Source organism: Euprymna scolopes, chromosome 9 (assembly GCF_053919585.1).
Source record: "Euprymna scolopes isolate OS-2025 chromosome 9, ASM5391958v1, whole genome shotgun sequence".
NCBI lineage: Eukaryota > Metazoa > Mollusca > Cephalopoda > Sepiida > Sepiolidae > Euprymna > Euprymna scolopes.
This window is the reverse complement of record NC_136490.1, coordinates 97,054,624-97,079,346: the sequence shown is the minus strand read 5'-3', so window position 1 is coordinate 97,079,346 and position 24,723 is coordinate 97,054,624. Positions and strand designations below refer to the sequence as shown.

Genomic DNA, 24,723 nt, shown 5'->3' with positions numbered 1-24,723 from the left:
GTTTTGCATGTATTTATAAAAACTCTCCTACTCTCTATTTCAGTTAGTATTTCTCCTCATGCCACAACTCATTTTTGCAACCCACTCTTTGTATTATTACAGGCCTGAATATTCTCTCTGTTTCAGTTTGTATTTCTCCTCACACCACAACTCTTTTTTGCAACTCCCTCTTTGTCATACATGTCTGAATAATGAGAAAATCTGAACTTTTTTAATAAAAACTTTAAAATAACTTTTTTAGATTAAATTTTTTAAAAACTTCTTTCAGAATAGAAAAATCTTTACAATTTAATAAGGAACATAATTCATATAGGTTTCATTAAAAATATTCAGTAGATAACGAGAAAAATAGAGATGAAAATTTCAAAAGGACTGTATAACTGGTTACGCTCAATAGTAGTCCTCGACAGCAAAAGTCTTTGTTATTGTTATTCTATTATTATTATTTAAAATATTTTGTGCTCTGCTCTTTCGCGCGAGGACTAATATATAGATGTATATTTATATAAAATATATATTTTTTAAAGTATATATCCTGCATAACATCGTCTAAATTGTTTCAAATGACAAACTCAGTTATGTTTCCACTTTTGAGCACATATACTAGTTTGGCCATTGTGATACAATCAACCAGTGTATACATACAGCGTGTTTGGGATAAATTTGACAGTTTTACCAGGAAATAGAAAAGGCACTTGGTATCTATAAAATTTCAAAGAAATTCAATAAGCAAAGAAATTAGATTATTTTTGAAGAGTTTTACTCAAAATAACTACCATTAGCGCGTACTGCAGTCGGAATCTAGGCTCAGAACCTGGAGCAAGCTAATTTTACATTTTCTCTTGGAAGATCCTCAAAGACCACTTTAATTCTGTCGATTAACTAGTGTCTTGTAGTACTGGTATGGTGATTGGTATCTCTGTCAACAGCGCCCCATAAATAATAATCAATCGAATTAAGATCAGGAGAGTTTGGAGGCCAAACATTGGGATTTGTGTAGTCGTAAAAATTGGCTGATCACCATTTTTTACTTTTCCGCAGGATGTGACAGGGGGTGAATTTTGTTGCCATACATACGACATCTTATTAGCTACCTTTGTTTCTATTTACAATACCTCCCAACGGGACAGAGTTAGACACCAAGGTCGTTTTTTAATGTGGAGAAAAGGAACAAAAATAAAAATTGTCCCAGTCGTGAAGGATTCCTCCTCAACTGAAAGAGAACAAAAAAATTGAAGTGTAGCATCTGAAGAACAGATACTACACTTTGAGGTATCAAATCTTTTATTCGGACCAAAAATACAATGTAAGTTCAACATAAACAAAAAATTTAGGCACAAGGCCAACTCAAAAAGGTGGAAAAAAGGGGGTCGTTGGTAATCCTTGTCACTCTAGAACTAAGCAAGAAATTCCCATAGCTAGTATCCTCTTTCACCATAATACCTCATTCCCCTATTGGTACTGGGGGACATCTTACTTAGAACCCAATCGTTTGAAACATATACTACACTTTGATCTTAACTCGAAGGCCAAGAAATCTCTTATCTAACTTTCTTATCCAGCGTTTAAGTACAGTGGTTAGCAACTCTACGTAGAGATCTTAATTCAAGCTGAGATCCTATTTGAATAAATGTGTAGACATCACATAATCCTCTAAGGATACATATCCAAAAAATCATGATAATTTGGGGAAATTTAGTCTACATAATTCGAGAAGAGTCTTTAGGACTGTATGCAAGCCATCTGTTATTCTGTGTTGTGCTTTTGATTTTCGCAAACGGTTTTTCATCAGAAAAGAACCAGATTGTTTGTGGTTTCACAGGATGTTTCACTTTGCTCAGAAGATTCTTTACCTTTATCAGGCGATTTTCGTGGGTCTTTTCTATGAGAAGTTGACCTCTGCAACGCTTATATAAGTAGTAAAAAAGGCTTTCATTTAGTGCAAGATTTATGATAGAGGGTGAATTATTTCAATGCACGAGACTAAGCCTGCATTTCAATGCCATAATCTTCCAACACTTTTTCTGCAGATTTTCAATTTTGTTATATTGCTTTCTTTTAGCCACATCCATTACAATTCTTTAGTTCATGCTGGATTGTTTTCACAGTGTTCAGAGAACACTAAACTTCAACCATAATCTCTTTCTTTTGATGGCCGGCGTGAATCACCTTGATACAATTTATTCTTTTCCGTGATTCAGGTGGATTCCAGTCATCCATTGTTATTGTCATCCTGTATATGATTGAAGGAGGGTTTAAACTTTAAAATTAAGTCAAGTTGATATGAATAATTTTTTAAAAGCTGAAAAAAAAAAAAAATGTTATTCTGTCAAATTTATCCCAAACACGTTATATATATATGTGTGTGTGTGTGGGGGGGGGTTGTTTTGAGAAAGAAAAACCGAAAAATGTATAAAATGGTGATCAACGTTTCGTCCCTATTGCAGGGGACATCATCAGGATATCAGAAGGAAAAATGCAGAAGAAACAAACGCTTATAGACCATATGCGGGTGAAAAGGAAACAATATTAAAATCCTATAAAAAAAATGAATGGGTAGGATTTTAATATTGTTTCCTTTTCACCCGCATATGGTCTATAAGCGTTTGTTTCTTCTGCATTTTTCCTTCTGATATCCTGATGATGTCCCCTGCAATAGGGACGAAACGTTGATCACTATTTTATAAATTTTTCAGTTTTTCTTTCTCAAAACAACATAACGTAAACCATCGCTAGTATTTTTATTTTATTTTTACTCATATATATATATATATATATATATATATATATATATATATATATATATATATATATTCTGTTTATTATATAATCATTATTGGTTACATATGTGCATACATGTTTCAGTAGAATCCCAATTCAGGGACAACACTTCATCAAACCACAAAAAGAGTTGATATTGAAAGGGGTGTCAAGATTACATTGGTTTTCATAAGATATTTGGGTGCAGTCTATATTCCGGAGAAATTTGGGGTGTATACTTTGTAAATGTGAACAGTATTTTATATATATATATATATATATATATATATATATATATATATATATATATATATATAACCAAAGATTGTTAAAGATTACAAAATTGTTAAGTTTGATTATAGTTTTTATTTTTCAATTTTTTCTAATCATCTTTTTTATACAGAAAATAAAAAAAGAACTATGTTTCGTATATATTACTAACGTTTCATTTGTCGAAATATCTTAATCTAAATTATTTAAATAATGTAAACATCCGAATCTAAGTCTTAATTTTATCTGTTATTGCCAGCCACTGTCTGGTTGGTGCAGATCACAACGAACGCCCTATAGTTGTCTAGAATGTCTGTTGTATTTAAGGTTGGTAAACAGTCCTCGACTAGTTATCATACCAGCTAAGTTTGGCTTTGACATTCTTCTAGCAACCTAGTGGCTGATTTGCGCCATCAGACCGTCAGAATGAAGTGTACTTAGTTTGGTTCTAGGAGTTACGTCCTCCCATTTATTACCTCCTCCTTTTGAAAGACATATTCCAGATCGTCTGAGCCTCACCCACCAGAGAAGCTGATGAATTTGTTCTCAGTGATTTTAGTACCCAACCAGAGTTTCTCATCGACGAACTGGTTTTCATCATCTTCTTGTCTCGTGTAACATCTTCCTGCTGTGGAAAGCAAGTAAAAGTCAACTGGCCCGCGACGTGCAAGAACAGTAAGTATAATCACACGTGTTAAAAATTAATTCCATGCATAGAAAAGCCAGTGCTACATACGTTGTTCAAATTTTTATTAGCACATTTCTTTTGCGTCTTCATTCTTTTCTATTTTGGGTTAAACATCTAAACTTTTAGAGGTCTTGAAATTTGAAATAATAGAAACGTTTTTACAATTTCGCAACTGAAATACAAAACCAAATTGACAACAGTTGTGATGATGATGGAGGAGGGTCATCAGGCGAGGAGTCTGTGCTATTTGATGATAAACAAAACAAACTTTTTGGCAGAGTTTATTCTATTGATTAGATGATGTTTGTGAGGTTTCGTTGGGAATCTTATATATTTTCAAAGATCAAGTACAAAAAATTGAAGGCTTCATCTATAATAAAACTATCTCTTTCTCTTTCTCTCTTCTCTTTCTCTCATATATATATATATATATATATATATATATATATATATATATATATATATATATATATACATGTATATATATACATATATATATATTTATATATATATATAATATATATATATAATATATATATATGATATATATATATATAATATATATATATATATATATATATATATATATATATATATATATATATATATATATATATATATATATATATATATATATATATATATATATATATATATATATATATATATATACATCGTGCTCGCTTTTATCCCTGTCTCTTTCTGTCTTTCTATGCCTCTCTCTAGATATCAATATATAAAGTTGGGGAATTTATATATATATATATATATATATATATATATATATATATATATATATATATATATAAATATATATATATATTGGTGTTGGGACGATTAATCGGAATCGGGAATCGGAAAAATTGGAATTTTTAGGGGTATCGGAATTGGTATCGGAATCAGAAAAAATGTGCAGTAAAAATAAAATCTATAGATCTTCCCCCACAAGTGTATTTTTAACGTTTAAGAAAATAGCTGCCCATTTAATATGTGTTTTTACGGTGATCAGGAAAAGATAACAATTCTATAGTTAAATATTTAGAGATTAATAAACAATCAAAATCGGAATCATTAATTGTACCGGAATCGGGAATTTAGTATGGAACCAGAAATTGTATAGGAATCGGGAAAATATTGGAATCGTCCCATCATTAGTGTATATATATATATATATATATATATATATATATATATATATATATATATATATATATATATATATATATATATACTAGCATGGATACCCAGCGTTGCTAGAGTCAACATGAAGTTCGGTTTGGCCACACCTGCTATACTAAGAATATTGAGCAGTTTTTCATTATTATATGTCAACTCTATCAAAAAGTTCAAAAATAAAAGAATGACTGAAAACTCGAATATGTAATTCACCACCCCGCCCCGCCTGAAAAAAGAAGTGCTTGACAAACTCTCCACCAGATATTTCGGCAGAAGGGATACGAAGAGAAGCTATTCTCCGGATATTGAGCACCTTTTTATGACTATATTCCAGTTTAAGCTAATTTCTTTTATGCTACCTCAGGCTAGAAAAAATTGTCTTTACGGTCTGTTGCAACGAAAATGAACTGCAAATAATTCAGTTTCAAATATACCAAAGTAGAATTTGTGTTAACCGAAATACACGTTTTTATGCTATAAAAATGATGAGTTATGACTTTTTGGGTTATTAAAAGAAAAAGAAATTAGCAGTTACGATGTCAAAAAAATGGGAAGAAAAAAACAAACTGGTAAAACAACGAAAATATAATATTTTTTTGTTTTGTTTTTGGTTTAAATAAAGAATCGTGGTTGAATTGTATTGTTTCTTTATTTTAAAATAAAAATCCACTGAACCACAACGTTAATTGCGAAATCACGGAAATTATTTTGTTCAAATTAATTAAAAAAATAATGTTTAGAAGTTTTTAGTTTTAATATCCGCCGAAAAAAAACAAAAAACAAAAGCAGAAAAAACAAAGTTCGCGCTAAGGAGAAATAATTCAAACCGTTTTATAAAAAAATCGATGTCGGTAAAATAAATTAAATTAAATATGTTATCTATATAATTTAAATTAAAATAATAAACTTAGATAAAACACTTAAAACAATTATCTCACTCTAAACAATAACTAACACACCGCTATTTAATAAAATCGATTTTCCTTAACGTAATATGCAAATGACATCACCTCTTAATCGTATATTTTGCAAGAATTATACTATATATAGGAATGAATGAAACATTAAAGTAATGGACCTTTTGTATATCTTAATCAAATTGTAAAAAAAACCAAAAAAAAAACAACAAATAAACAAACAAAAGACAGAAATACGAATTTAAGAGTCGTTCCAAACGTAAAGCCGCCTATTTCTTTAAATGAAAACTTGAAGAGCTATGAAAACGGGAGTAGCACCATTAAAACAAGCGATCTTTTCTTTTCCAGAATTCATTTTTACATAGTCACTACAATTCTCAATGCAGTTTTGCCAAGAATTCAATGACGCATATCTGCTTCTGGTACAGGTCCATGATAGGGGTTGTCATGTCAATATCTGCAATAGAGAGATGAAACTTTCAGATCACGACTTCATAAGTTTAGTCATCATAAGAATGCAATTTGCAATCCCCTCTGATCCATTTGGGCGGAATAGAAAAATAGGAGGCATTCTCATTGGAACACCCTTTCTATTATTCAAAAAGTTCACATACTATATTGTTTATTTTCTTTCATATGTTAAACTACAGCGCCCCTTACCCAAATTTTGGGAAGCGAGAGAGAAAGAGGAAAAGAAATTTAGCAAAAGAAGAGGAAATGGGTTTATCGGGAAACAAAAGCGTGGAAATGGGGTTGGTGGAAAGACAATGGATAGCAATTTGTTCACCAAGGTAGACAAAGTAAGGATGATTTACGGCTGTAATTAAGGTGCGGTCGATGACGGAAACAAAAGGACCTGAGATATATTTAGATTGGCAAGGGATTTTTATGACAGTGGAAAGTTGTAGTCTTGTATTTGCGACATTTACGGCAGTCTAGTTAACGACAGTTGTCAGTGTGACACGGTTAACAGGAGTCACACAGTGGGCACAGTCAAAAGCAGATCACGGCCGGAAAGCTGTAGAAGCTCCAAATGAGCTGAAGGCAACTGACAAACATAGTCTCGACAGAAAAACTAAGATATGTACGCTATCGCTTAGAGGGTCGTTTCCCACGTTGGTGTCACACACGTACCCAGAGTTCAATCAATATTTACAAGTCTGTGTTAGTCTGTGTTTTTCTTTGGAGTAGTTTTATTTTATTTTTATATTTGTGAGCCAGTGCACGCCCTCAGCATTTAACAGTGTGAAAGATAATGACCCGACCATAGAAAGAGAAGATGAAAGAAAAAAAAAGCACGGAAACAACGTTGGATCAGCGATGGCACACATAGTATCACATTATTATATAACACTCGCGGGACCTGTGGAAATTCCACAGGGGACTCATTCATATGTAATATATTGATGTTGGCCATTTTGTAGATGTTCAGCGTAAATAGAGATGCTCTGATATTATTGTAGCTCTTTTGTTAAAACTTCAAAAGTACTTATCTAAGCTAGTAGGGATATTTTGCGTACATAAATTATAACAAATTTATGTGTTTCAGAAGACAAATTACACTGTGCTGCTTTTTCGAAAATCAGTTGGATTGTAAGAAAATCATGTCTATAGAAGCGCTGGAAAAGGGTTACATCTTGCTTGTTCTTTGACTATTTTTTGACAAGCTTAGCCTCCCTCCCCCATCAGATTCCACTATTTAGGTCCGATTACATGTAAATCGGTACGGTAAGATTCCATTCTAATACTATACGTAATAATAAAAATCACTCATTCATGAATACTTTTTGGTTAACATGTACTTCTTCATATTTTTTTTGTGCTGTGATTTTTATTATGTATAGTATTAGAATGGAATCTTGTGCGATTTGAAAGCAGAACCTGTCTTATTGTATGTAATTCGGTATTTATTCATGTGTAGAATAGAAAGACAAAGTCTCATTCTAACATTAAAAAATAACTTTATTGTCTTCCTTAGTAAAAGGAGAGAGTTAATAGTAGCATCAGTCCATGGGCTCATACTACTACTCATACATACATACATACATACATTCATACATACATACATACATACATACATACATACATACATGATGGCAGCAAACTCGTTCTCGAGTATTGTCATTACTTAATACTTTTCTGGCTCAAATGAGGCAGACATGAGCGCCACTAGCAGCATGTGCCGGATGGTCACTTCTATGAACCTTCTACAGTCCTGCATATCTGCTGATGACTGGGTCCAGGCTGTGGTGCCCTGAACAAATGCTGGTCCAGACCTTAGATGTTCCAGAGCCTTTATTTCCATTGACGCCCATATCCGCATCAGTCCTCATTGAGTGTCCGTTTGCCGTTTTAGGCTACAGCCAGCCTTTTTAATACACACTGATGGTAAAATGTGTATTCCATTACATATCAAGTAATGCCTGTGCTTTAAGCTTTTTATAGTGAGGAAAGACTTTGCACCGAGACAATCACACTCTCTGAACAACTGTCACATTGAACCAAAAAGAAGAGCAAGTCAACATTATTGGATGCAGCAGTCGCCGCAGGTTTTATATCAGGGTTTCCCTTCTCCTAGAAAGGTTGCCTTCACCACGGCTTACGGAGCCCTCTCCACCCATCATGTCATTTGATCCATGACTGGAACTTAAGTTGCTGGCCACTAGAACATATTCCACACGCCGATGGGTCATGTATGTGGCAGCTTACAGAGCCTAAGCTCCTCTGGGGGTTTCTGTCAGGGTTACCTCACCCTTAGTCCGTAAGGCAGTGGAGGTCCAGTTATACTGTGCAGGACACTTGCCGTTCATCAGAGCCCCGTCTGCGTGGCAGTGGTCACGATGTGCACGTGGGGTTGATTAGTCTGTATGACGCTAAGACATATGTGTGCTTTTAACACAGGTCCACACCAGACCTTGACCACCACATGCATACATACATACATACATACATACATACATACATACATACATACATAAATACATACATACATTTAAACAGACAGGTGAGATTTATATTATAAATGATTATAGGCTTGGTTGGCATCACACAAACTCGTTGCGAGAGATCAAATAGGACAAGAAGACTGAAGAGAGAGAACATTGTCTAGACCTCCACAGGAAGTGCGAGAAGTGTTTTGGAATCTTGGAGAGGCTTATAGCTATGAAAATTTTAGAGAAAACCAACGGTTGTTATCAGAAAGTAATGAATGGTAAAAGGTTGTTACGATGATGTAAATGACTTACCAAAGATTACACAAAGAGACTTGTTATCCTTGAGATTCAAGGTAACATTGCTTGTTTATTAGTGTGTAGTTATTAATAAAGGACTTGTGTGAAAACTCTTAGTGACTAAATAAAAAGAGAAAAGCAGCAAATCCATTAAAGAAGAGACGCAAGAAAATACATGAACATGGCTATGAAAAAGACACTTGAGCAGAGAAACGAAATCGTTACTGATGGCCGCACAAAATCACCTAATCAGAACGAACATTATGAGAGCCAAAAGAAGTAGAATCCTAGAAAACAGCAAATGTAAACTGTGAACAAAGTGTTAAGAAAAAGATGAACCAGTAAACAGAAATGAGTTGGGAATGTGGTTTATTGAGAACTATTCAAACAAATACACTTCGAATGTTGTCTCTCGGGACTGAAAGCAGTTTATTTTACATACATACACTTACATAGTAGTTTAGCGCCAGTTGCAGTCATGAAATACTTTGGGGGGCAACAAAGGAGCAAAGGATGAACAACGCCCACTCAAATGAAGAACTAATAGGGTTAAAGTTATTTGTGTCTAACCGGTTCTTGTGCCTTCACTGTTAAAGAAAGTTTTATCAAAGATGCCCGCGTGGAGAAGATAGCTTTAAAGGGATTGATGTTGTCATCATAAATTAAATCAGCTTAAGTCACGATGACCTTCCTTTCTTTTTTATAAACCATCTCTTCCAGTATTCTTTGTCGACCTTACTCCCCCTCTGTCTCTTTTAAAGCGGGTGTTGTATTGGTAACATGGTATATTTAACGACTTCAAGTGGACATGACAATTAAAAGAAAACAAGAACGATCACTGATTATTAATAAAAGACAACGTTTAATTAGTGTTTGTTGCATTACGTCCCCAAGGGACCAGATAATGCGTCGTTGTTTTAAGTTGCTATTTTGGTCAGAAGAGATTGTTGATTGGTTACTTTGAAATCCAATCAACAGAAATAGAATCATGATCTTGATTTTAAATCGTTATCATCGCTAAAAATTACTTCGCTTCATCATCTAAATCAAGGCCACTATTCGCCCATGAATGGAGTATTTTTGTCACATCTGGGCTGATGCATTTGCTACTAGTCTCTTCCTCCTAGACAGGGTCCAAAAGAGAGTCACCAACCTGATAGGTCCTGAACTATCATCTAAGCTTCAACCTCTGTCCCATCGACGAAATGTTGCATCCCTCTGCCTGTTTTACAAGTATTTTAATGGTGGATGTTTCGACAGACCACAAGCCATTTTGCCCCTGCCTCGACGTAAATACACCCGACAAACCCGACAAGCAGCAAAATCCCACCCCTACCCAGCAGAGATCTCTAGATGTAAGAATGCCTTCTACTCTAATAGTTTCTTCCCCAGAACTGCTAGACTTTGGAATTCCCTTCCGGGTTCCCGTTTTCCCAACCGTATTGACGTGCAGAAGTTCAAGTGTAATGTGAACAGACATCTTGCTGCTCATAATAATAGTAATCGAAAGATATTTTCATATCTATATAATATTAATCAAATGATATTTTCATATCTATATAATATTAATCAAATGATATTTTCATATCTATATAATATTAATCAAATGATATTTTAATATCTTTATAGTATTAATCAAATGATATTTTCATATCGTTATAATATTAATTAAATAATATTTTCATATCTTTATAATATGAATAAAATTATATTTTCACATATTTATAATATTAATCAAATGATATTTTAATATCTTTATAATATTAATTAAATGATATTTTCATATCTTTTTAATATTAATCAAATAATATTTTTTTATCTTTATAATATTAATCAAATGATATTTTCACATATTTATAATATTAATCAATAATTGCAACATTACGGCGATGGGACATGGGTTGGGGTTTAGGTTACAAAGTGGGATATATTAGATTGAAAACTCATTTTTGGACCCTATCCACGAGTGAGAGGATAGTGGTAGATACACCAGCCCAGATGTAGCAACAATACTCCATACATCGGCGAATGATGGCTTTGTAGAGGTACAGGATACTCTCAGGTGTGAGTATTCTTCTAACTCGATAGAGGGAACCCATCTTCTTGCAGCAGCAAACTTTTTGTTTGATTTTTAGACTTTTTCCTCCACACACACCAATGAAATTTCGTCCCTAATAAAACGGTTTTTGTGAAATTCTATTTTTACATAGATTATATATTTATATTTTAATTGTAAAAATATATTAAAAAACGACTTTATTTGGTAATCCTAAGTAGGACGACCTCTGGTGTGAATGTGATATTAGCTCAAAATGTCGGCGTACCCAGAGACATATTTTGGTTTTAAAGCTTTTCAGAAATAGGTTTCAGAATTAGTCTTGTATGTGTTCGTAATACCTACGAATTTCCATTTATTTTTAACCTTCGAGGATGAGTCTCCTTATTGTTTCGGTTGCTTAGAAACTTGGGTAGAAAGTATCAGTTAAGAATCCGTTCTTGACAATCAGCCAGACAGGTGACGGGCCACTTACATGGCCCACTACCTGTCGGACTGACGTACGCCGTCTATGAGGTCCACTCTCCCAGATTCTGTCACCCGGCTTTCGGGTGGGACAAGTTTCTTGTTTGTTGCCCGAGACGCCTCTATCGGGGAATGCCAATGAGGATGCCCAAGCAACTTTTGCCAGGCCAGATTGTCCGTCTTTTATAGGCGCTGGTTGGACATCCCCACTTTCCGACCTTGTGTCACATCTTGCTGAAGTGGGCAGCATGTAAATATCTACCTACAAATTTCCATTGATCGTTTAAAAATTATTTTCTTTATAAAAAATAAAACTACTAAATCAATTTATGTCATTTTTTGTTTATGGTATTTTTTTTTTTTTTTACAAGTACAGACATCACATATTTTTTTTTTCATGGAGGGGAATTTCCTTTCATTTGACGACTCTTTAATTATAAAATATTTAAAAAAGTAGGTTTTATAGTCCATGTGAAGATAAAGCTTCTAAAATCGCATCTTTGAAAAGTAAAAGAGATTAGTAATAGCGTATGTGCAAATGTGAGATTGCATTGGCGTATTATTCTATAGATGAGGTTTGACGATTATCATTATTATTATAACGCCTTCTAATCAAACCACATTCTAATAACGAAATTCGAAGTTTTTAATACTGAATTTCAAGGCAAACCATTGGTATCTACTTAATCGACATGTTATCCAAAAATTAGGAAAAACGATAAGGTAGAAAAATTATTAAAGAAAACATTTTTTATGAAAATTAGCGAGAACAATCTATTTGTCTAAAAAAAAACACCGGATAGTTTCAAAGGGAGGTAAATAGCGTGTAACTATTGCCTTGTTTTTAGCATAACTGTGTTACTTCCCTTATTATTGTCACGTCTTCCCAAAGAAATATGGCGCTGTTTTTTATGCTAAAGATCGAAAACTCGTCTATGTTTTTTTTTTTTTTTTTTTTTTTAAATAATGCGGTATTATTTAAGTACTTCTGACTTGCCAATTGCGTTTAGTTAAAATAGATACTATTTTTTTAATGGACTTTTTCGTTTTTCAAATTTCGCTACTATAGTGTATTTGCACCCGCCTTCTCCAAAGTACGTGATTCTTCCAACTAGTTCATTTAGAGAAATCAATGTTACATGCATTCAATTAAAAAGAACATGAAAAACAGGGGGAAAAATAAAAAAAATAAAGATTGCGTGATATGAATAAAAACAGAAACAAAATTAATAAAAACAGAAACAAAATTATTATTTGAAAATCGTAAATCCACTATTCATGTTGTTTGAAAAAAAATATTTTTTTAAAAATCATTGAAAACATTTTTTATATAAGATAAAAACCGTTTTTTTTAATCTCATTCTTTTTGCTTTTCTTTAATTCTGTTGACGTTTTTGTTTCAATTTTTAATTCCAGTCTTGGCTTCTTTTTCTTTAAAATCGGGGTATTAGAAAAACAGCAAAAAATTAAATATATATACAAAAAACTAAATATCATTAAACTTTTTTCTCCTCGCGAAAAACGGACGACACGCCAACTATGGCATCTCACGAAATAAATTCAGCGGCCATGATTGATGACAGCGACCCCTGGTGTTGGCATTTTGCAATTATCCTCGCCAACCGAGATTGCTTTACGCCAATCGATCGCCAACGTTGAACGCAGTCAGCCAATATCTATGTACAACAATAATTTCAAACCAATTACAAGAATTATATTTGAATTGATTTTTTTTCTTCTAAAAATGAAAAGCGTTTCAAAGTAGCCGCGATAAATGATTAGCAAACAAAGTGCAGAAGTTTAGTTTTTCAATCACGTTTCACAAACCGTTTCAACAAATAAGAAAATTATTACATTTTTCCACGTTCTGGTCTTTCTTTTTTATTATAAATGTTTTCTTTTAAAATATTACTTTCGTTTTCACTTCATTTGTTTTTGTTTATTTTATATACTAATAATAATCTCTTTTCGTTTCTAAATTAAAAAGGTAATTTTGATTATTTCAGTGCTTTTACAGAATTTGAACCGAATCAAACCGACTTTTGCCTAACCGAATCTAAAACTTAAGTTAGGGTAGTTTAGAGTGAGGTTAGGGTTTAAAAAAAAACTCAGTTCGGCTCAAATGCAATAAAAAGGACCATTTTTCTTTTTCAAACGTGCAACAGTTTTCGGTACTTGTAATAGGCACTCAGAGAGTGTCTGCCCTTACGTAGTCAGTCCTAAATATTAACGGAAAATCCCGATTTAGTTTCGGAAATGGTCGACGTAGTTTACTATTTAAACAGCGAAACAAATTTTTAAAGACAGACGGCTTTAAGACATGCAAAGGAGTAAGATAAAAGAAATAAACTTCGTCCCACAAAAAAATAAAAATAATAGAAAAAGAATTCTGAAAAAGTGGCTTTTAACTGCTTTGACCATTTCTAGGACTGACTCTGGATGATCCGTCGATATTCGACACTGATAAGGTAATTACTGGATTTTCTGAGTTCCGATTCATTAAATGTACTCATTTTTCTTACTTTCTTTCTGGCTTTTCCTAAATCGTTTAAATTCACTAACGGACATTGCTTGGGATTTAATAAGGACCTGTACACCCTTTACGGTCATGTTACACACACACACACACACACACACACACACACACACACACACACACATATATATATATATATATATATATATATATATATATATATATATATATATATATTCAAGCACGCCTGATTGAACACAACAGAGTTATTCATTTTTCCGATCTTTCTGGATATCTTTTCTATTTGCCGAGCGGTCTTTTTAATTTTAGCAGGCATGTTATATAAAATGGCGCCCAAAAGAAAAAGAAAACAACAACAATTGCTCCTGATGATAATCGAATGCACCGATAGAAAGAATTTGGCCGAACAACAATTTTGAGGTGCCATTTTACATATATATATGCCTGCTGAAATTATAAATAAACGCTTGGCAAATGGAAAAGATATCCAGAAAGATAGGACAAATGAATAACTCTGTCGTGTTCAATCAGATGTGCTTGAATATAGGTTCTCGTCAGATCACCGAAGTTAAGCAACGTTGAGCCTGGTTGTACCAGATAGGTGACCATTTGAGAATTGTAAGCGCTATATGTATTTTCCACTTATCTTGACATTAGTTTCCAATCGTCCTGTACATAGACTTTACCTGCCACTAATATTTAACAATGTCGATGTGATGTGTGGTTGGAGATTGCGCATCCCTGCCACAAAAATTTCGTGCACATCCATAGTATGTCAGACAAAACGAGATCATATATATATATATATATATATATATATATATATATATATATATATATATATATATATATATGTGTGTGTGTGTGTGTGTGTGTGTGTGGTGTGTGTGTGTGTGTGTGTGTGACAGTTGACAAATATTTATTAACAAAAATCAAATTACCCATATGCAAAAATATTTAACACATTTACTAATATTTAGTTGTATATCCTCTGTTCTGCCTTACATCCTCCAAACGCATTCCATAACTGCCTTCTAATTTTTTACAATCATTTGTGAGTTTCAGTCATTTCTCTTCGCAAATTTTCTTCAATTCTTTGATATTCTTGGGATCTCTTGCATGCACTCTTAACTTCAAAGTTTTTCACAGATTTCCGATGGGATTTAGGTCGAGTGACTGGCTAGGCCCTTGCAGAACACTAATCCCGTTATCTTTAAACCATTTTTTAATTATTTCAGCCTTGTGCTTGGGATCATTGTCTTGCTGGAAGATAAAGTCACGGCCCAATCGTAAATCTCTTGAACAGATGTGTTGACAAATTCTTCGTGTATTTGGCTGAATCCATTTTCCATTCTATGATTTCCATTCATCCAACTCTATTTGCAGAAAAGCAGCTTCAAATTATCACACTTCTACCTCCAAATTTTATAGTGGGAAAATGTATTAGATGGGTTAAAGTATGTGTCTTTTTTCCTACGCAAGTACGCATGTTTCTTCCAAAAAGCTATTTTTTTTCATCTGACCAAATATCTTTGTTCCAGAATTCATCCGATTCACATTGATAAACAAATTTTAAAAGATCTTTCACATGTCTAGGACTCAACAATGGAGTTTTTCTCGGTGATGAAGGATACAGGTCTGTACTATTCAATTATTTCTTGATTGCGTCTTTGCCTCGAGGTTTCTCTGTTCGACCGCTCCCCTTAATTAGATGTGCTCTCATTCTTAGACTCTTCGTTCATCAACCCGCTTTACTCCTCATTGACTCTAGCCCCAGGTTACAACCACAACACTATTAAAGTACATCCCTATACTTTGAGTAGAACGTATCCCAGATCATCCCCAGCTTCACTAAAGGCCTTAGCCGCCCGAGCAGAGCTTCAAATGACGTCATTTTTTTCTTTCAGTCTTTACCTTTTCTCTTTAAATAAATATATCTGTAGATTATGTACTAGTCCTCAGATTCGTTATTTTTTAGAATAGTTTATCTGATTGTGAAGCGCATGTGCGTGCGACAACAGTACATTAGCCGTGTTTCTATATATATATATATTCTAGCTTCATAATTACAATTGTAGGTTGTTATTGTGATGTATGTTATTAGATTATGACACCACAAACCTTAAAGTAAAAAATCACATTTGCTATACAAGGAGGTATGCAGTTAATAAAAAGTGGACACTGAGTAGTAAATAGGCTTACCGATTGTGGCATGTTTTTTGTTGATTTCTGGCTTAAAGTAAAGGTTATTCTCTTAATGTTAAGAATACGTCATACAGGAAATAAGTAAGCTGCATTATTTTATTTTCGTTACATATTTTTGGAGTAAAAGTCAAGCATGGCTACATCATCTCTTAGGCGACGTTGTTTAAACAATACAAATGTGTTTGCTATATTTGCGGGGAATATACATTAAAATCGAACCCGAAAGGGATTGGTGAATTTGTGAAGTGTGTTTATCTTGTTTACTTCAAAGTAATGCTAGGTGCTCAAGATAAAGCATGCGCATCACATATTGTATGTAAGCAATGTGTTGAGCATCTTCGACAGTAGAAAAAAAAAAGATAGAAGTCACTCCGCTTTGATATTCCAATGGTTTGGTGTGAACCGAATAAACATTTCGATGACTTTTATTTCTGTGCAGTCAAAACTAAGGGAATCAATAGGAAGAACAGGAATTCGTCGGTTTATCCAAATCTCAAATCTCCAATTCTACACTGTAATGAAAATCTTGTTGCAGTATTTAAAGGCTTGCTCGAATTGGAATTGCCTGGTTCTGAAGAAGACCAGGCTTCTGTTTTGTCCACTGACAATAGTGAAGCCAGTTTCAGATGTCGGTTTTCTTCCTTCACTACCACAGCCTTTTTCTCTTGGAGAATTTAATGATATGATTCAAAAGAATTTTGTGAACTTTTAGCTTCAAGGCTCAAAGAATAAAATCTATTTCAATCTACTTATAACCTTCTGTAAAAAACGCCATATTGAATTCTTGCCATATTTTACTCAGGAAAACATCATAGTATATTGCAATGACATTGCCAACCTGCTGTGGCAGCTTGGTGCCGAAAAGTATTATTCTCAAGATTGACACCTTTTTTTTATAGATTATTCCAAAAGAAGTTTAGAATCTATTCAACAACCCTCAAAGAAAAATATGATGAAACCAAATTTGTTCTGGAAAAGATTTCATACAAACAGACCAATGGATTATATGTATCGATTTGAAAATTGTTAGGTTGCTCCTCGGGCTACAAAGTGGCCACACAATTTTCCTGGCTTCTTGTGTTTATGGGATAGAAGGGCAAGAACAGAGCACTGGATAAAAAAAACAAATCAGATTGGCCTCTGCGCATATAACTGATTCCTGGTTCTCTAGTTCTGGCTTCTCTTTTGGTGGAGCGTTCCAAAATTGTGTTTAACCTTAGCACCATGAAACAGTTTGTGAAGGCTATTGAGAAAGGTGGCGACTGTTCCAAATACATTTGCATGAAATTTTCAGGACTAACCATAAAGAAGTTAAAAGCTATAATTTTCGATGGACCCAAATTCGAAGTTTAATGAATGACGCAAAGTTCTGTAATTTTATGAATCCTGTAGAATTGAGTGCCTGGACGGCGTTTACTAAGGTAGTAAAATTCTTCTAAGGAAAAATAAAGGCGTCCAACTACAAAGAGCTTCTTGAAACCTTATTCATAAATCTCTAACAACTGGGTGCAAATATGAGCATCAAATTACACTTTTTGCACAGCCATCTTGCCCGTTTTCCGGAAAATCTAGATGATGTAAGGGACAAGCAAAGGGAGCGCGTCCATGAAGACATCAGCGAAATAGAAGTTCGCTATCAAGGTCGTTGAGATGCCACCATACTTGCAGATTACTGTTGGTCTATCAAGCGCGATGATGCCGGAGCCTCCTCCCCCACATACCAATTCTAGAAAATAAGTAAAACGTCAATTTACGGATGATGATGTCTATGCTTAGCATTTTTTTTTTTTACAATTTCAAGCTTTAATTGTGAATATTTTGGTGTGATTTAAGGAATATGTGTTTTAAAGTTACATAAAAATATTGTTTCTTCGGTTTGCCTGTTTTTATATAGTAGAAAAACAAGACCTAATAGAAAATGTAACAGCATTTCTGGAATCAGCGCCATAAAATTAGGAAAAAAAAACAGTTGAGGCACGATGAAAAATTTTTTTTCGTTGGCCAGTGTTATTATTAAATAGAAAACAAAAAAATATATTTTAGAAGAACGAACTTAGCAAAAGAAAGAAAAGGGTTAGAAGACAAAAGGAAAAACAATAAGTGTATTACATTCCCAAAGAATTCAAAGAAACCTTACCAAAATAATAGAGACATATATATATATATATATATATATATATATATATATATATATATATATATATATATATATATATATATATAGGACAGGCAAGCTACACTGAAGAGGAGTAGGGCTCTGAAACACGCGTATTCGTAGATTACTGTTTTTAAAAACTAATAAATAAATAAATAAATAATACGTCCAAATAAAAAATGGGCGACTTTGTAAGAAAAAACACCGGATCTCCGAATGCTGTGGTGTTTTCTGGAAGCTTAGTGGCAAGAAGTTTCCCCAGATTTCTAATACTCTCCACTTCTTTCGATGCTATTATTATTATTATTATTATTATTATTATTATTATTATTATTATTATTATTATTATTAAAAAAGAACGAAAAAAAATAGAGTTATGCATTTTTCATATCAATTAGGTTTATCTTCTTTGTTTTAACGAATAGGAATTAAATTTCGATAGCGAGCAGTTAATGCTTGCTTCTTAATAGTAATATAAATAGTAAACAAAGAATATATTAATGAAGAAATAAAGCAATTTATATCGTCTAGGCAGAGAAACAACCCCCACTATTAACAATAGAGAAGCACCCCCTCTTCTCTATCTCTAATTACAACTGTACTATCCCAATATTAATATACGACCTCCAAGGATTTAAAATAATCGCGATATAAACTAATATTAAACAGAGATTAAATGACATATTTTATGCATGATATTTATTTATTATTGTTTTGTTTTGTCTGTCATGAATGTCTGAATATGTAACGGCCACGGAAAATAAAACAGGATCTATTTTATGATACAAAATACGAAAAGACGTTTTCGTATCCAAACCAAAATCTCCCAGCTTTCTTTCTTTCATTCTTTCTTGTCTCTCTCTAATCTCTAAGCAATGTGTGAACAGACGCACGTGTATGACGCTGTTCCACAAAAAACACATTTCTTTCGTAGACTAACGTTTACAATAAATTAAGCAATTAAAAGGCCAACTTAATTAATTACGTTAATTTTTCCTACTTCTTTGAAGTAGTACTAAAAAATGTAACAACTGACAAACATCGAACGAAATCTTCTGATTTACTTTTCTCAACTGAGACGAGCAAACAAGGAAACGGATTTTTCCGTCACGATACTGAAGACATAATCAACTGAAATATCCCGACAAAATTATACACGCGAGTGATAAATTTCAAAGCGGTTTATCTGTTTTCAAGTAAATGCCGTTGTAAATCTTCTCAAAAAAAAAAAAAAAAAACATTCCTACTGCAAAATATATTTCTACAAAAAGTCACTTCCCAAACAAACAAACAAAAAAAAATAATAAAAAAAACAGAGTACAAAAACAAATAAAAAAGCATCAAATTTACTAAACTAACCTTCCTAGAACAAAAACCTTCTGTTAATTTATTTATTGCGGACTATTACCTATATTATCATCTTTCTGAGTTGTTGTTTCGTGACGTTTCGGCCAACTAGTCCTCTGGTGGTAACCTCAACAGGATAGGAACTCCGAATCTCCTAACTGCATCCTCAGCAATTACTGCCTTCCATAGTTGTTGTCGTCTCATCACGTTTTGGCCAAGTAAGCCTCTGACCGGCTTTGGGTAGGATTGAAACCGCTATCTTCAGACAATTCTTATCTGGAACCGTAGAGATTCAATGTCTCTATCCACTGCGCCACGGGCCCCAAAAGGCGATCGAGGTTGAATTTTTTAGTCTTATAAATCCACGTTTATTATCTGATCTACCGAATAGTACATATATTATTTAATTGGAATTAATTGAGATGAGTATTATTTATTAATTTATTTATTGCGGACTATTATCCTCATCTTTCTTAGTGTTCTTTTCACGACGTTTCGGCCAACTATTTCTCTGACCTTTGTCAGGTGGTAACTGCGACAAGATAGGAACCCCGAATCTCCTAACCGCATCCTTAACAATTATTTCCTTCCATAGTTGTCGTCTCACCACGTTTTGGCCAACTAAGCCTCTGGCCGGCTCTGGGTAGGATTGAAACCGCTATCTTCAGACAATTCTCACCTCGAATCTTAACTACAAAATTCTTTACAATAATATCATCTCTGCGGGCAGAGATGGTTTCAAAAATACCGATATCGGTGCTCGTGTAAAAAACTATGAGGAGGTAAAACGTGTATTAATCTAGGCACACGAACGGACAAAACCGTAATTGCTCGATAAGTTAATATCGAAAACAAAAATAACACCTCGGCCATCGTCATATTTGCAAGAGATGCTGTCGATAGCAAAACAACTAAGTCTCGGAGAAGAAATTATGCTACACATATTTCTTTTAATCTTACCAGCAACAATTTCTCCAGTTACTGCCTCAATGTATATATATATATATATATATATATAAATTAAAAATCAGTTTCATAAGAAGGAACAACAACAAAGTCAATTATCTGTACGATCGTTTCGGAAATCCGTGCTTTTTATTTGTGGTATACATGAAGTCACGTAGAATAATTATACATAGTTTTTTTGGTAAGCACGGTCTCCTCATCAGCAAATTTAGGAGGATTTCTATTGAATTGAAAAGACACCAAAAATAAACCTAGCATTAAAAGTAAGGCAGATGAATCTGAAAAATTGAAGTAAAAGGTTTGGATATAAAATTTATAAGAAAATTAATAAGAAAATTTGTATAGGTTAGAGATAGAAATGAGTAGAAAACATATATATATTTTTGAATTTACATAATAAATTTGATTTAAAAATATATAGATATATAATTACCTTTTGGTTTTTCTTTTTTTGAAATCAGGAACTGTATTTAAAGTAGTCATTTAGATGTTTGCTATAGCTTTTTATTTTATTGAATGATGAATTTTAAAAGGGCGACGCTCGTGCAGTAAATTGTTTCCGTTAGCGTATTTTGATTTAGAGACGCTACAGTTAATATCTATAGAGAGAGAGTTTTTTTTTTTTTTTTTTTTTTTTGCAAGTTTTTAAGGGGAGATAATTGTCATGGCTTTATTTATTATTTGATTTACGAGTCTAAGGGCGGTAATTGGTTTAACTTAATTTATTAAAAAAAAAAAAAAAAAAAAAAAAAATCTATTTTTACTAATGAGTAATTTTTAATAATTTAAGGTGGTTTATATTTATTAAATTTAAACCAACGTTTATGATTACACAATAGAAGCTCGTGTCTTGAATTTACTAGTTTGGTTGTGCTTTTTATATCTTCATATTTTAAAATTTTTAGGGTTTCTTTTGTACATAATGTACAAAATTTATCTCCTGGTTTATATGATTTGCAAGTCTCAATTATTTGCCATTTTAAGTTGAAAGAAATATTGCTATTTTTTAGTTGCCAAATATAGTTGGATAGAGTAGTTTGGTTTGATAGAGAGTTATTTTTAAAAGAATGTTTGTGCGTTGAAATTCTATGTTTTATTGGGCCAGATGTGGAACCAATATATATTACCTCTTGATTATTATGATTATTTTCCGTTAGGTCTATTGTTGGATTATAATGTGGTGGGTTGGTTAATAATTGATCGGTAGATTGATTTAAGTTGGTGTTATTATTTAATCTGGTAGTTGAGTTATGGCTGTTGATAGGTTCTTGTATATTTGGAGTTTTTGATACTGCGCAGCTATAGATAACATTTTTAATTTTACATGAGCCTTGTAGGGGACATTTATTTTTTCTTCTACAGTTACATTTAACTATCGAGCTTATTATATATCTAAATTACAACGAGCATTTCCTGTATTTTAATTAAACTAGTAATTTCACTATTACATTAAAATACACTTAGCTCTTTAGACTATTATTCTAATCTCCTTTATATATATATATATATATATATATATATATATATATATATATATATATATATATATATATATATATTCCCTACCGGAAGAGACTTTATTCCCTACCGGAAGAGACGGGATACCCTTATTCTTATCCATTTTTTTACAGCTTGCTGGGCGATAAACACTGTTTTGTTTATGTTATTCAGCAAGAGCATAAGTTCGTCTGCTAGTTTACCTAGTTGTGTAGAAGTTAGCTCTTTTTGTAATACATATATATATATATATATATATATATATATATATATGTATTACAAAAAGAGCTAACTTCTACACAACTAGGTAAACAGGTCAGGTTTATTTGTATTGGTAACGACGAATTCATGGGGGTACACATGGTTCACGCAGTTAGTTTTCCGAGTCGCTGGGTGTAGGATAAGGTGGCCTAGAGTTGGGTAGTATTCTCAGCTTATTTGCACCACAGTTGACATGTCCTTGCCTGGTTGGTGAAGTAGATAGGTGCTCTACACACTTTAGTTTTCTGTTGCGGGAAATATGGCTTTATTCCCTACCGGAAGAGACGGGATACCCTTATTCTTAGTTGTGTAGAAGTTAGCTCTTTTTGTAATACATATATATATATATATATATATATATATATATATATATATATATATGTATTACAAAAAGAGCTAACTTCTACACAACTAGGTAAACTAGCAGACGAACTTATGCTCTTGCTGAATAACATAAACAAAACAGTGTTTATCGCCCAGCAAGCTGTAAAAAAATGGATAAGAATAAGGGTATCCCGTCTCTTCCGGTAGGGAATAAAGCCATATTTCCCGCAACAGAAAACTAAAGTGTGTAGAGCACCTATCTACTTCACCAACCAGGCAAGGACATGTCAACTGTGGTGCAAATAAGCTGAGAATATATATATATATATATATATATATATATATATATATATATATATATATATATATATATATATATATAATACTACCCAACTCTAGGCCACCTTATCCTACACCCAGCGACTCGGAAAACTAACTGCGTGAACCATGTGTACCCCCATGAATTCGTCGTTACCAATACAAATAAACCTGACTGTTTACCTTCAGAAAAAGTACACGGACACAAACTGAAAACGAGAACTTCAGGTAAAGCAGTGACATAAAAACACATACTGAGTTTGTTTATTACTGAACAACGGGATGAGCAAACATTTAAAAGACACGCATAATAATTTAAATAAAACCATTCCAAAATCTCCGTTATCTTGTGGTGCGGGGGGGGGAGCATTTTAACGGTCACAGAAATAAAACAGGGTCCGTTTTTTTTCTTTTTATAGGAAATACGAAAAACCGTATCCTAACCAAAAACTCCTAGCTGTTCCACAAAAAAAAAAAAATGTTCTTTGTAGACAAACTTACAATAAAGTAAGCAATTAAAAGGCCAACTTCATTACGTTAATTCTTCCCACTTGCTTGAAGTAAGTAGTAAAAAATGTAACAAATATTTTTTTAATGAAAAGCGCAAACTAAGAGTACCGTTAACCATTCGCATAATATTCTTTTCTTTTTTCTATTGACTTTCAATGCATTTCTTTTTATTGGAACATCTTTTTTTATTTCTATTTATTTTTAATTCATCCTTTCTTTTATAATGTTTCACACATACGTTGTTTGTAATCATATTTGTTTTCCTCAATTAGTTTTAAAAATTGCCAGTTTTTAGTTTAATTTTTATTTCTTTTCTTTTGTAAAGCTTTGTTTATCGATAATATACTAGTTCAAGGTTTTTGCTGTCGATAACAAATCTGGAATAAGAAATTACTCTGAAAGGTAAAAATATTTAGAAACCGGAAGTAACTAAAGTTATCCACCCTTGCATCATTTTGTCGATGAAGATAAGCCGCCATGTTTTATTTCTATGTTTTATATCAGTTAATATGAGTTGGGTATTGTTTTTATTTTTAAAAAATGGCAAATTATGATGATTGTAAATAAATAAATACCTAAAAGTAATTAAGTCATTCATAAATATGTTTGTTCCATAACAATCAGAAAAAGTTGTCATAAATTATTATTAATGCTGACTTCACAATTATATTTAGTTTTGTGAGATTCATGGACGAGGATTACATTTTATCTAATCACGGGTCTTCTCGTTGAAATACCGGTTCATGTTAAATCGGCGAAGTTAAGCAACGTTGAGACTGGTTAGTATCATATAAGTGACCGCTTGGGAATATCAGGCGCTGTATGTTAGAGCTAGTCGACACTTCCTCACTAGAAATGCAAAAACCTAATCTCGTTATATTCCATGATTGGGAGATACATACGACTTAGGACTGACGTGGTCGTCGTAAATAGAAGCAGATCTATCATGCATATGATGCCTCCGTTCAATCTCCAAAGACAAAGGATACTCCCCTGTAGGGAAAGCTGCGCGTGTAATTGTGAGGCAATGGTTGCGCAATCATCAACCCGACCTCTCCTGAATCGGCACAGTTTCAGTCCA

The 24,723-nt window shown here is 33.0% G+C and overlaps 1 protein-coding gene across 1 annotated transcript in view; it reads right to left on the bottom strand.

Moving 5' to 3' along the window:
- LOC145284788 (uncharacterized) overlaps positions 1–24,723 on the bottom strand; it is a 58,471-nt gene that overhangs the window by 2,715 nt on the left and 31,033 nt on the right. The gene's annotated exons all lie outside the window — the stretch shown is intronic.